Source organism: Tachypleus tridentatus, chromosome 1 (assembly GCF_004210375.1).
Source record: "Tachypleus tridentatus isolate NWPU-2018 chromosome 1, ASM421037v1, whole genome shotgun sequence".
NCBI classification, from domain to species: domain Eukaryota; kingdom Metazoa; phylum Arthropoda; class Merostomata; order Xiphosura; family Limulidae; genus Tachypleus; species Tachypleus tridentatus.
This window is the reverse complement of record NC_134825.1, coordinates 38,891,029-38,903,950: the sequence shown is the minus strand read 5'-3', so window position 1 is coordinate 38,903,950 and position 12,922 is coordinate 38,891,029.

Genomic DNA, 12,922 nt, shown 5'->3' with positions numbered 1-12,922 from the left:
GGCACAAAAGTTTCAAGCAAATATTCGATTAAATATAATTTTTCAATTTGTTTTCAGTTTACTCGATTTAGTAAAGCAAGCAATACCAAAATGTGATTTAATATATACACGTGCATGAAAATATTTTTACTTTGGAATTTACGTGTGAGAGAAAAGTTTGAATATGTTTAGTTGCTGAAAAAGGTTACACAGCATTTAACGTAAGAATTTAAAAAGCTTATCGAATAACATTCGTGATAAAATTATTCAAAATATTACACTTGGAATAATTTGACTGACGTTAAAACCAACGGTTATAATTTAAAAAAAAATTGCCAAGTTATTTAAAAATGGAAAAAAAACTGTCTCTCAAAAGTTTGACAGGAGATTTTTATATCACTTATTCAGCCTAGAATAAGTTTAAATTTAAATTTCTGAAAAGATATATTACATTTCTGATACATTTTTCTTCCTGAGCGCAGAATATCCGATAACGTCATAAATATGTTATATGATAAATTACTATTTCCGCTATATTCTCTCCTGATCTAGTAGGAATGACGATTCAGATCTGTCTTTCAATTTTCAAACGTTTCGAATATTTTAAGACTACTGTCATAGTCATTAAAGAATGGAAGTCACACTTCTAGCTGTAGGCTTTTATTTTAACCTTGCGTTTTAGTGGTTTGTTTTAAAATTCACGCCAAGGTATAGTAGGGTTATGTGCATTACTTGTCCATAATATATAATTGAAAGCCAGTCATCACCACCAACCGCCATCTCTTGGGCTACTCTTTCACCAACGGATAACGGAATTAGCCGTTGAATTATAAAACCCCTACGACAGGGAGAGCAAGGATATTTGATGTAATGGAAATTTCAGCCCTCAACTATCAGACTGGGAGTCGAGCGCCCCTACTGCCTGGCCATGCTGAGCCTTCTCAGTGGCTTAATCAAATCAATTTTAAGTATTTTTGTAAGAAAATGATTCATGTTAAAGAAACAAAAGCCAAAACCCAGAGCACACTTCAGTCTTTATTTAAATCAAAATTTAAATATGTAAAGATAAAAACATTTGTTGATGGGTTTTTTTCCTGTTAATCATATAAATACTGGAAACAGTCATAATATTTTCCAGCAAAACATAGCATAAAATTTGATTCGCTTAACAAGTACTTGCGATTCTTAATCAATAAAGACGTCAATTTAGTTATATTTTCTTAATTTTTATGTTTCTTATTACTACGTTTAATAATGTTTCATAAGATGTATACATATATGTTTGTTTAACAGTTCCACATAAAATTATTTTAATAATATATCAAAACGTTAGGATCGAGTTAAGTGCAAGAACGACTTCTTTGATAATATCGTTTTAAAAATCCAAAGATAACAAATCTTTACCAACTCTAAAATTGCAACAAGCTGTGGAATATTTTTTTCTTGAAACCCAAGTACTAATAAATTGTAAAATAATTGATATGACTAATATCTTGTGAGGATTTGTTTTGTTTGTTTTGGAATTTCGCACAAAGCTACTCGAGGGCTATCTGTGCTAGCCGTCCCTAATTTAGCAGTGTAAGACTAGAGGGAAGGCAGCTAGTCATCACCACCCACCGCCAAGTCTTGGGCTACTCTTTTACCAACGAAAAGTGGGATTGAACGTAACATTATAACGCCCCCACGGCTGGGAGGGCGAGCATGTTTGGCGCGACTCGGGGGCGAACCGGCGCCCCTCAGATTACGAAGCGCACGCCTTAACGCGCTAGGCCATGCCAGGCCCATCTGGTAAGGAACCTTACATTTAATTAACTCAGCAGTACAGAAACTGCATCTTTTAGAATAGAAAACTTTTGTTGGTGTCGATTATAACCTTTTGTTCCATAGTATCGCGTCATCATTACACAACGTTTACATTCAACAGAACATTTTGAGCTTCAGAGAACATTGTAGATATGTAATGACAAAGACAAGGTTTGCAGGTGGCGTTACATTATCGTTTTTTAGTAAATTAAGGAATATAAAACATTAATATATATATATATATAAACGTAAAAAATTCCATTAAAAACAGTCATAATATGAGGTTAAAATCCATGAAAAGGCAAGAAGCTCAAAATAGTACCTTAATTGGAAATTTATACAATCCATAAAACAGAAACTTGGAATCTTGAATTGAATTATACTAATAGTATCAAATATATTATCTGTAATCAATTTATACAATGAATATTAAAGAATATCTGAAATCTTTATTGTAAAAAAACTACATGGAGAACTAAATGACAGTAACTTCACTTTATCACCAATATAATGTTTTTACGTCAAACACATCAGCAAAAAAATCTAAATCGATTATAGAAACATCATCCTCTCCATAACAAGATGTTGTCGTCCATTCTACAAAGTTTCATCAGTATTAATATTTTATCCACTTTATTTAGCACCATCTTCAAACCTTTTCCTCACTAATACGAGTATGTAACGTTGTCCTTTGAAGTTCAATTTTCTTTTTTGAACGTAAATATTACCTGACGATGACCCAGTATTATAGATTAAAACGTTGTACTCATTAATTCAAAATACCCATACAGTAAAAGTTAATATTATTGAGTGTTGATGAATTGCTGTGACTAGCTTGCTTAAAGTTGACAACTACGTTCACATTTAGAAACCAATAAGGACAATTTTCTTAAACTTTGATATTGCATTTAATTTGTCTTTATCATTGCAATTAATTTTGACGGAAATATTTTGGATACAAACTTAACGGAAACAACTGTTCTAGTAATAAGTAACAAATCCCTGTGTTTAGTCACGACTTCTACTTCTTCCTTTTTTAATGTAAATACTTTCCAAACATTATCGATTTTAGGATTTTGGTTGGAAATAAATTTTGAGATATTTGTGTAGATTTTTGTTCGTAGTCCTGTTTGAAGACGATGTGTTTTTTTAAAGAGTTATTATAATACTTTATTGATGTCTTATCAATAATTACAAGTAGACTTAACAGAACGGGAATTCACGTAAGTAAATACCGCTGACATTGTTTTACGTGTTAATCCTTATATCGTCTGGAATAAGGAAGAAATAAATAGTAGGTGGTTAAGGCGCTCGACTCATAACCTGAGGGTCGCGGGTTCGAGTCTTCGTCGCACCATACATGCTCGCCCTTTAAGCCGTTTGGTCGTTATAATGTGACGATCAGTCATTGGTAAAAGAATATCCCAAGAGTTGGCGGTGGATGGTGATGACTAGCTGCCTTCCCTCTAGTCTTACACTGCTAAATTAGGAACAGCTAACGCATATAGCTCTCGTGTAGCTTTGCGCGAAATTTAAAAATAAACTTATAAACAAAAATATTAATAAATACGCACAATTTAAACGGATCTCTACCTCAGTTAGTAAGAATAACGATGAAAATCCTTTTTCAAAGCTTAACGTGCCTTCAGGTTATACATTTATAAACGGTTTTAAAACTGAACCAACAGTCACAAATTATTAAAAACTTGCTGCTATGACAGAGCTTACCTTCTCGCTATAAACTTCTAAAACGTGTCAAAACTTAACGCACTTTTAAGTCACAAACTTTTGAAATCATGTCAAACCTGCTACCAAACTATTGTACCCATCTATCTTCGCTACAATATCCATCAAACATCTATTCGCCCCCATCTTCAGTGATGGGGCTGTTAACAGTTAAATACATTTTGCTAGGAATAATTACAATAATTACACAAGTACTCATTGTCTTATAAAAGTCATAAAATACAATTAATAATAATTTGTAAACGTACAATTTGTTGATTTTCTGATAAAATGCACAGTTTTATATTACATCTCCAAAACAAGCCAGCATTTCTTCATATAAAAATTAAAGCTATTACTCATGTCTTCTATATGCACAAGCAGGTTCTCTCTCTATATAAAAATACATATATATATGTTAGTTGCTGTTTAGTTTATATTTGCCAATACTTTTTCCATAAACTAATAATGTAGCTTAAATTTCTTTATATTACATCTGCGCAACTGAGTCTAACTTTTATTTTTCGTTGTTGTCTTCTCTTAATGTCACGAGATTGTTCAGTGCGATTCTTTCCAATGCGATTGGCACATAAGCTTTATTTCATATCAGGTGAACACATACTCAGTTTTTATATTGTGTCATACCTTGACAAAAACGTAAGTCAACATATTGATATTAAAGAATGTACTTTTCTATGTCGGAAGTAGTTTCTTTTTAACAGATGTAACAAGTAATATGCTTCAGTCAGCACTTCAAATACTCAAAAACATGTTCACTTTCAACAAAATCAGATATGGAATTACTTTCAACATAATCGAAACTCTATTTTATCTCCAGTCATTTTCAGTTTCACCAAATATTAATTCTCTTGCCCACGGTAGCTCAGCGATGACTCTGAGGGCTTATAACTCAAACAGCTGACAGATATCGGATTTTTATGTTCGTAGTAGGCAAAACACAGTCAGCCCAATGTGTGGCTATATGCTCAAAGAAAAACAAACAAATCTACTCACTTACTTATCAGATTAGTAGATAAAAAGTCCCTTGCTAAGTACACCGGTAAGTCTACGAATTTACAACGTTAAAATCGGGGATTCGATTCTCTTGGTGGACTCATCAGATAGCCCGATGTGGTTTTGCTATAAGAAAATACACCCACAGTAGACAAAAAAAATAATTATTATAGTAAGTTGGGTTAAAATCTTCTAATATTTGACATATATCTTTCCATGTAACAACAACAACAAAAAAAGACATAGTCATGAACCAAAATACGTAACTTCGAGTTCGTTATTGTAATAGTGAATGTAGGTGTAAAAGAAAAAATACTTTAGGGATAGAGAAGTAAATATATCATGAAATGATACTTAAAATTCAGCGAATGTTAAGTAAAATATTATTAGATTAGTATCCCACTTTCATTTAAATAGCTCACTGTAGTTTCAGTTCTAGATTCAACATGTTCATTAGTGGGGTTTCTTTGATCTGTAGCTTTAATTCAATGCTTACTGATACAGCTGGTTACATCTTTCGTTTTTCACAATTATTTTGAACTGTGTAACAACATAGTACATTATGCTCTATCCATGTGTTTGTTTGTGCTCTTCGAATACTCTTTAATACGCCATGAAAACATCGAAGTACACAATTAGATGTGTATGTTTACACACTTGGAGCACTGGTATCGACAGTTAAACAATAATTAACAGTTGTGTTTTAAGAAAACTATGAAAAACACGCTTATCCAGGTTTCAATGTATTGATAAATGAATATCAATGAGCGATCAATAAGTAATTTTGCATTCATAATAGAAAGAGTATACACACATATGCGTATAGTGTTATTCAATATTCTAATGAAAACGTTAAGATTCGAAGTATCTTATGCAGATACCTACTTCAAGAGAAAAATCATAATGACTCAAATTTAAAAAAAATGAAAATAGTGTACGTGTTTACTAAAGTAGAAAGTGAATTAACTGAGTATACAATTGAACTGAAGTAACTGTATGAAAAAAAAATTTTGTGAGATGTCTTATAGAATTAATGTTCCTCGACTCGCAAGCGCTTGAGTGCATTTGAGATAAATATTCGCTCTATGGGTATAATTATAAAAGATAAAAGGATTAAAAATACACATATACAAAAAATTTTGTTAAATAATTTGTCGAAAATATTATAATAAGCTTAAATATCTGTTAAACAGATGTCGGTAAAGATGATTACATTTCAAACTAAAATGCATGAATACTCTAAACAATGGGTAATGTAAAGCAAACCTTTCAATTAAAGTCATGTTTTATAACGTTAGAAAAAAACATCTCTCTACTTGTAAAATCGAACTTTAGCATGTAAACCTTGAAACATAGTATATGTCAGAATATAATATATGTACATTTATTCAATCTTACTTAATCTACGTCCGAAATCTTGATTTATTGTGAAACTTCTTATTTAGCCAATTATATGTTGTTGTTTTCTTCTAACTACACGTGCAGACAACTAACATATTCGTAGAAAATGAAATAAGTCATTTTATAAATGTTGTAACTATATTAATACTTATTTCAATTATAAATATGATTGTTGTATAGTTAACTTGGAGTTGTAAAAAATTAGATCATATAATAGTCACAGAAATTAAATCATATGATAGTCACATATACACATTCAAATGTTCATTTTTATCACCTTTGAACATTTTCACATCTTCAGTACAAGATATAATAGTCTTTGAAACAAACCCTGCTTCTTTCTCTAATAACATTTATGTACTTGAAGCAAGTGTGTAAGTGTATAACTTTCAGTTACAAAAGTGACTACAAGGTCTTGCATTAACAGTCTTATCTCAAATAAAGAAAGGAGACATTCCTCTGGTATTCTTACCACTACATTTCTAGTCCTAACGGATGTATTCTTTAGGCAAGTCCTATGTATTGTATAGTATATTTTAAGGAAAAAATGACTTTTATGTGAATCTTTTATTTTTGTTTTATGCTCTAAAAAACTCAAATCATTTACATAATTTGTGTCTTTTTTTTCCATTGGTTATCTTACAATAGTGATGACGTCAAATGGAGGCCAAAGGTGGCGGTGTCTCTTCTGAAATGTATCTGACTTCCACAAAATTTGTATTAGAAGGGTTAAGTAAAAGCTACGTCTCCCGAGATAGGTCTTCGGTTACTAGGCAAACGTATACAAGGAAAACCGACCCCAAAGACAACTCCATTCTCTGGTTAACTTTGACATTTTTGTATTTATTTTCCACATGTTTCCTTCTATTTAGGAAAAAAAAACTATCGCACTCTAAGCACATTTGTCTGCCGCCCATTTCCATTCCCACTTTCAATATTCTCGTGGTAATACTGTTTTTACTACTTAAAGTGGTGGAAAAATTGAAGCAATATTGCTATTAATTTACTGAAGAAAATTAAAAACCGCTTCGCCAGCACCTATTAACAGTATTATTTTTATAGAAAAAAATCCATCAGGCATGACCACATAATAAAAGAACGTGACATGGTGACTGGATAGAAGTTAAAGAGCTTTCAGAGCAATGTTTTACTGCTTACTGTTTTTAATAAAAACGTTCTTTTCTTTTATTTTTTCAATAACTTACATAAATCATCTTTATGTATTTACTCGTAGTTATTTTTACTTGAACTAACTTATTTATTCCTTCTATTAGTCAGTTGTCAGTTTATGGACTTACGAGACTAAATTACTGGGTTCGATTCCTCGCTGTGGATAGAACGTAGATTTTTAATCGTGTAGCTTTGAAGTAAAAACAACACACAAACATTTAAATTACTTTTTCCATTAAGCTATATAAGTTATTTTTATGTGCTTATACTTGGTTAGTTCTGTTAGATTGGTTTTGGTTTCAGGCCCGGCATGGCCAAGCATATTAAGGCGTGCGACTCGTAATCTGAGGGTCGCGGGTTCGCATCCCCGTCGCGCCAAACATGCTCGCCCTTTCAACCGTAGGGGTGTTATAAATGTGACGGTCAATCCCACTATTCGTTGGTAAAAGAGTAGCAGTGGGTGGTGATGACTAGCTGCCTTCTCTCTAGTCTTACACTGCTAAATTAGGGACGGCTAGCACAGATAGCCCTCGAGTAGCTTTGTGCGAAATTCAAAATAAACAAACTTTTGGTTTTATTTTACTTTTTTCCAAAAACCATACGCTTTCTCGTAATTTTAGTTGACATGATGCACAGACTTCTGAACTAACAAGGTATTTATATTTTGAATATATTCCTAATTCTCAACACGTGTAATGTTCCTACAAAATCTCATAACAATTTCCCTTGACGTTCATAAAAGTTTCCTTTTATATATTTTATGATTATACGACTACATTCAATCATCTAATAAAAATATTTGATAATCTTCAATCTATTCTTCAAGGATTGTGAATACAGGATTTTTTAAAGGAACTTCATTTGTTACAAACATCTCTCACGAGTGGATAAAAAAACAAAACAAGAGAACTTCACAACATTCAGTGTGATTCTTCGTTGTATTCGAGGAGTCGCCTGTATACACACACAACCAAGTTATTTGCTGACACCAACAGCTGCGACCAAAGCCTAACGTTCGACAGTCACATTGGTTCTTTTTTTATACAGTGTCTTATATGAAAAGGTAAATAAAAGACAGACATAAGCATTTTAGATATGAAACCTCTGCAAGCCCAACAACAGATGGTCACCACGAATCCTAGTTTGGAAAGACAGCATTATTGAGTAACAGGCTTTAAATCTTCTCTGATTAATAAAATATACTGTCAGTTATCTCGGTTAGGCTTGAGGAAGCGAAATCCATATTCAAAGGTCAAAAGTGTTTTTCTTGTTACGAATGTAATATTATTTTGTGAGCGAAATATTTTCGTATCTATTTATAGTAACGCTTCGTTACTATTAAGAAATACTGTTCACTTAAAGTATAGTGTATCTACTGAGACCTCTCTTTCAACTGTTCATTTAAAGTATAGTTTATCCGTATTAATTTTAAACACTCATAGGCGGCTTAGTAGTAAATTAAGTGCTTATAAGACTGCAATGTATGGTTTGATTCTTGAGGTAGGAATAGTAATGATAAGTTATTGTTGTTATAAGAAATAAACAAAGTTTCTCAAACAGTAAAAAAAGATCTATAGATTTGTAGTAGAATTAAGAATGTTGTGTTATATAGATTATGTGATATGTTTTATATCTTTGTACTCAGTTACTTCTTGAAGAAACTCATTCTGGTTAAATTAAATAGGTAGATGTCGTCTGGCAACCTTGGTATTTTAGGACACACGTTTTGTTCTTCAATTGACCAATAGGAACATGCAGATAGGTTTTACTTGGTCACTGTGTTGCTATAAAAATGCATTTATTTTAAATTCATTTCTTTGTTTATCGCTAGTGGAAGTAGAATACGACATTATCCTTGTTAAAACATGCTCTTAAGCATCTCTTCCTCACTCAATGATTTTACTATGTATATAAAATATCTTACTCGTGTGAACGAATCACTTGACTGTAATGTTTCACTACTTTAGCAGGTCGAAGTCTTTATATATCCATGTTAACTTTAAAACGTGCTTGAACTTTCAAGGTGATCAAACAGAGGTATTCGACTTTTGTTCGGAGTATTTCTTACTTATTATCTAGCCACAGAGATAATAAAATTGTAATAAAATTTTTATTTTGTTTGTTGTATCATCAAAAACGTCAGTATTCCCAGTATAAGTTTCATTAAGTAATCATAATTTGAACATTTTGTGGAACTCTCAAAAAGCCTTTCAACCAATGTTATTTCTGCAGTGCACTGCAGCATACCAACTAAAGAAACGTACATGCAATTACTGAAGAAAATAAGGCTTAACTATTTGTTTTTTTCTTTTTTTATATCTCTTAAAAACAGACATTACGTTTCTACGTTAATGTTGTGGCGATCGGCTATCAGTCATTGTCGTGGTTGGTAGACATATGGATAGTACACCATATATTTATCAAGAAGAGCTAAACTCAAAACCTCTAAATTACCAACGAAGAAATGGACTTTTTGAAGATTACTTTGAGGAGTTAAGTAGATTACCAGCCAATACGTAGAAAAAAAAACACGTTACTAATTACTAGAACACGAAATAATATCATTAATAATTCCACTTAGGCGATTCTATAAACTGTTAATCACAACAACAAGAGTCAGAAAAGTTTCTTCAAAGTAAAATTTATAAATTCTTACCATAAATGATATATGAAGTATTCTTACGATGATTTCAATGGTATACTTCTTTTGGCTATAAAGATCAGTGAAGAGGTCTTAAAATAGAAATTTATATGATGTCCAAATTTGTATTTGTTTGAAATGCACCGAAGGTACAGATTATTCTCTTGACTTAGGCAAAAGAGCTAGAGAAAATTATGTTTCATTGATTTCTTACTAACAGATGTTCTAAGATCAATTATGAAGCTATAGATTTCAGATCTATTTATTATTCAGTGCTGATAGTTTGTTTTAGCTCAATATACTGACATCTAATATTGGTATGAATGATGAAAATATCTAATGAAATTCAGGACTTTAAAAGGGACCGTGAAAGTGAAGAATTGTTTTTGATAGAATAGATTTATTGTTAAGTAAAACATACGTCTCTACTGTATCTTAAAAAAAGAAAAGCTTGCACTAGAGCATTCAGAAAACATGAGTACTGAGTAGTTTAATGTTGATATTGGATCAATGTTATGTAAATCACAATCGTAATCATCTTCTCAACAATTTCATTGGATCTTCTAGCGCTATGAAGAGAATTAAAAATTTTTTTTGTTTATTTTAGAATTTTCGCACAAAACCACATAAGGGTTAACTGCAGATAACTTTGAACTAATAGACCAAAGGGAAGACAGCCAGTCCATAGTATCTACTGCCAATTTTTGAGCTACTCTTTTCTGGCTGAATAGTGAAATTTGACCATCACTTGTTGCCAACTTAAAGTACGATTAATAGTCGTTTGGTTTTGACCATTAAGAAAGTTGCGGGTAATGGCATATCGAATGCCATTAATCACGTGGCAGTCAGTAGTGTCTTCAGAGTTTAGTTATTTTGTTAATCCAGTATTGGATATGACCACCGACTTTTTTAGACAACGGTTAAAATATAACCTTGCGAATTAATTTAAAGATATGACTTATTTTGAAGATTTGTAATATCTTTGTTAATAATAAGATAACCTTCAACTTTAAATTATAAAAAATAGAGGTTAGCATTCTTATACACAATATTGGACAATACACACATGGTGTTTTGCCGTTAGCTTTTGTTTTATTTAGTTTCAGTCATTTAAAAAAAATTCCTTTCAAATAAAAGTAGTTTCATAGTAAGAACCTTCATCTTCTTTTGTTGTCTTGGTTCAATGGTGCATTTAATGAAAACTTTTGTGTGCTGAGGAGAAGAAATACAAGCCGTAATGGAATCAGTCTAATTATTCACAGGAAACATAATTAATTTGAGGTGACATCAACAATATTTATAAAAACCTGCTGTCTTGATGTGCATTCAATGCCTTCCTTATATCCATTACAATAAAATCACATGCGACTCTATTGTGGTTACATTTTAATGTATCGTACACAATCAAAGTGTCCTGAATATTTGTCTAAGAATAATATTAAAAGAAAACTAACAAGCAAAAACTGCAAAACAATGTAATAACCTTTTTTTACGAAGAACATTGTTTATTGAATAAGATCAGCATATCATAATTCTGAGAAAAAATGCACATAATAAAGAACATAAACGTAACAAAATTTCGTAAAAATGTAGACGTTTTCGATGGTGTTTTACGTAAACGGTTATCACTATTAATACTTCGGCACGACGTGGACAAGAAAAATCTTATCTTAAGTAAAAGTAATTTCTAAAGACACCCAATTTAATAAATAGATGTAGAATTAAGTACATGCGCATTTATATTTGAATACGTCTATATTATATATTTTTCATTTTAATAAGGATAAAATATTTTATTTCATAAAACGATTGATCTTCACTTTTATTATTGTAATCCGAGGGTCGCGGGTTTGAATCCCCGTCACACCAAACATGCTCGCCCTTTCAGCTGTGGGAGCGATATAATGTGACGGTCAATCTCACTATTCGTTGGTAAAAGACTAGCCAAAGAGTTGGCGGTGGATGGTGATGACTAGCTGCCTTCCGTCTAGTCTTACACTGCTAAATTAGGGAGAACTAGCACAGATAGCGCTCGTGTATTTTGCGCGAAATTCAAAACAAACCAAATCAATCACTTTAATTATGTTGGAAAAAAAAGAAACCTCGGAAGCCTCGAGATGAATTTAATAAATGTTTAGTAAATATAATTTCTGGTGCATTGAGCTATTAACTTTGAGTTAAATAATTTTGCTCGTTTAAGGATTTTCATGGCAATGCCTCTCAGTTCAACCGTGGCCACGCTATGACGTGAAAAGGAAGAATTTTGCGGCTAGTGGCATTACCTCTTAGTTCAACCTTAGACTCGCTATAATGAAAAAATAAAAGTACACATTTCGGTAATATCCCAGTTAGGTCATTACTATCAAAAACATTTTTATGTTATATGCATATACATTTAATATCATAGTTGAGCCCTGCACAAATGTGTGCTTAACAATTGTTATACCAGCCAGCTCTCATATACTTTGACCGAATAATATATTTCAAAGAGATATATTAAATTCGTACTTTGTTACATGATCTCCAATCAAGCAAATGAGCCCCAGTTATTTTCAGATGCACATGTAAATAATGTTTATGGGACTAGACAAGTCGATCTGTTTACGATGTTATCCAGCACAAAACAAGATGAAACCACGAAGTTATAAATCTGAGTAAAAGATATTTTGAAACACGTATGTCACGTTGTCAATGTAAGTCGATTCGATAAGTAACTATGTTTAATGGGATATTTACATATAGATTAAAAATTGAGATCAAACAGGCTATTCTTCACTAAATTATTAAATATTACTGTAAACCTTTTGTTCGTAGATAACAATAACCGGAGTAGGAAGAAGATAATGGTTTCGAACTGCGCATTACTTTTATGAAACCCATATTTTAAATCCTTCTACTATAAACGTATTTTCATGATAACCAAAATGTTATCGACCAGCGTAAGATGAACATTTGCAGTTTACTTTTACAATTACAATTATTCTGCAACTTACAAAAAAAGCTAGATCAACTTAAACATAAACATATTTACCACTATATATATAGATACATATGACATATCTCACGCACAGCACTTTGACAACTTGATGATATTTTTGTTGCTCCTAAAAGTGATATTTAGAGCCAAAATCAGATAAAACTTAACATAAATATGTTCATTTCTTGTATACAGACACCTGATGTGTGGTT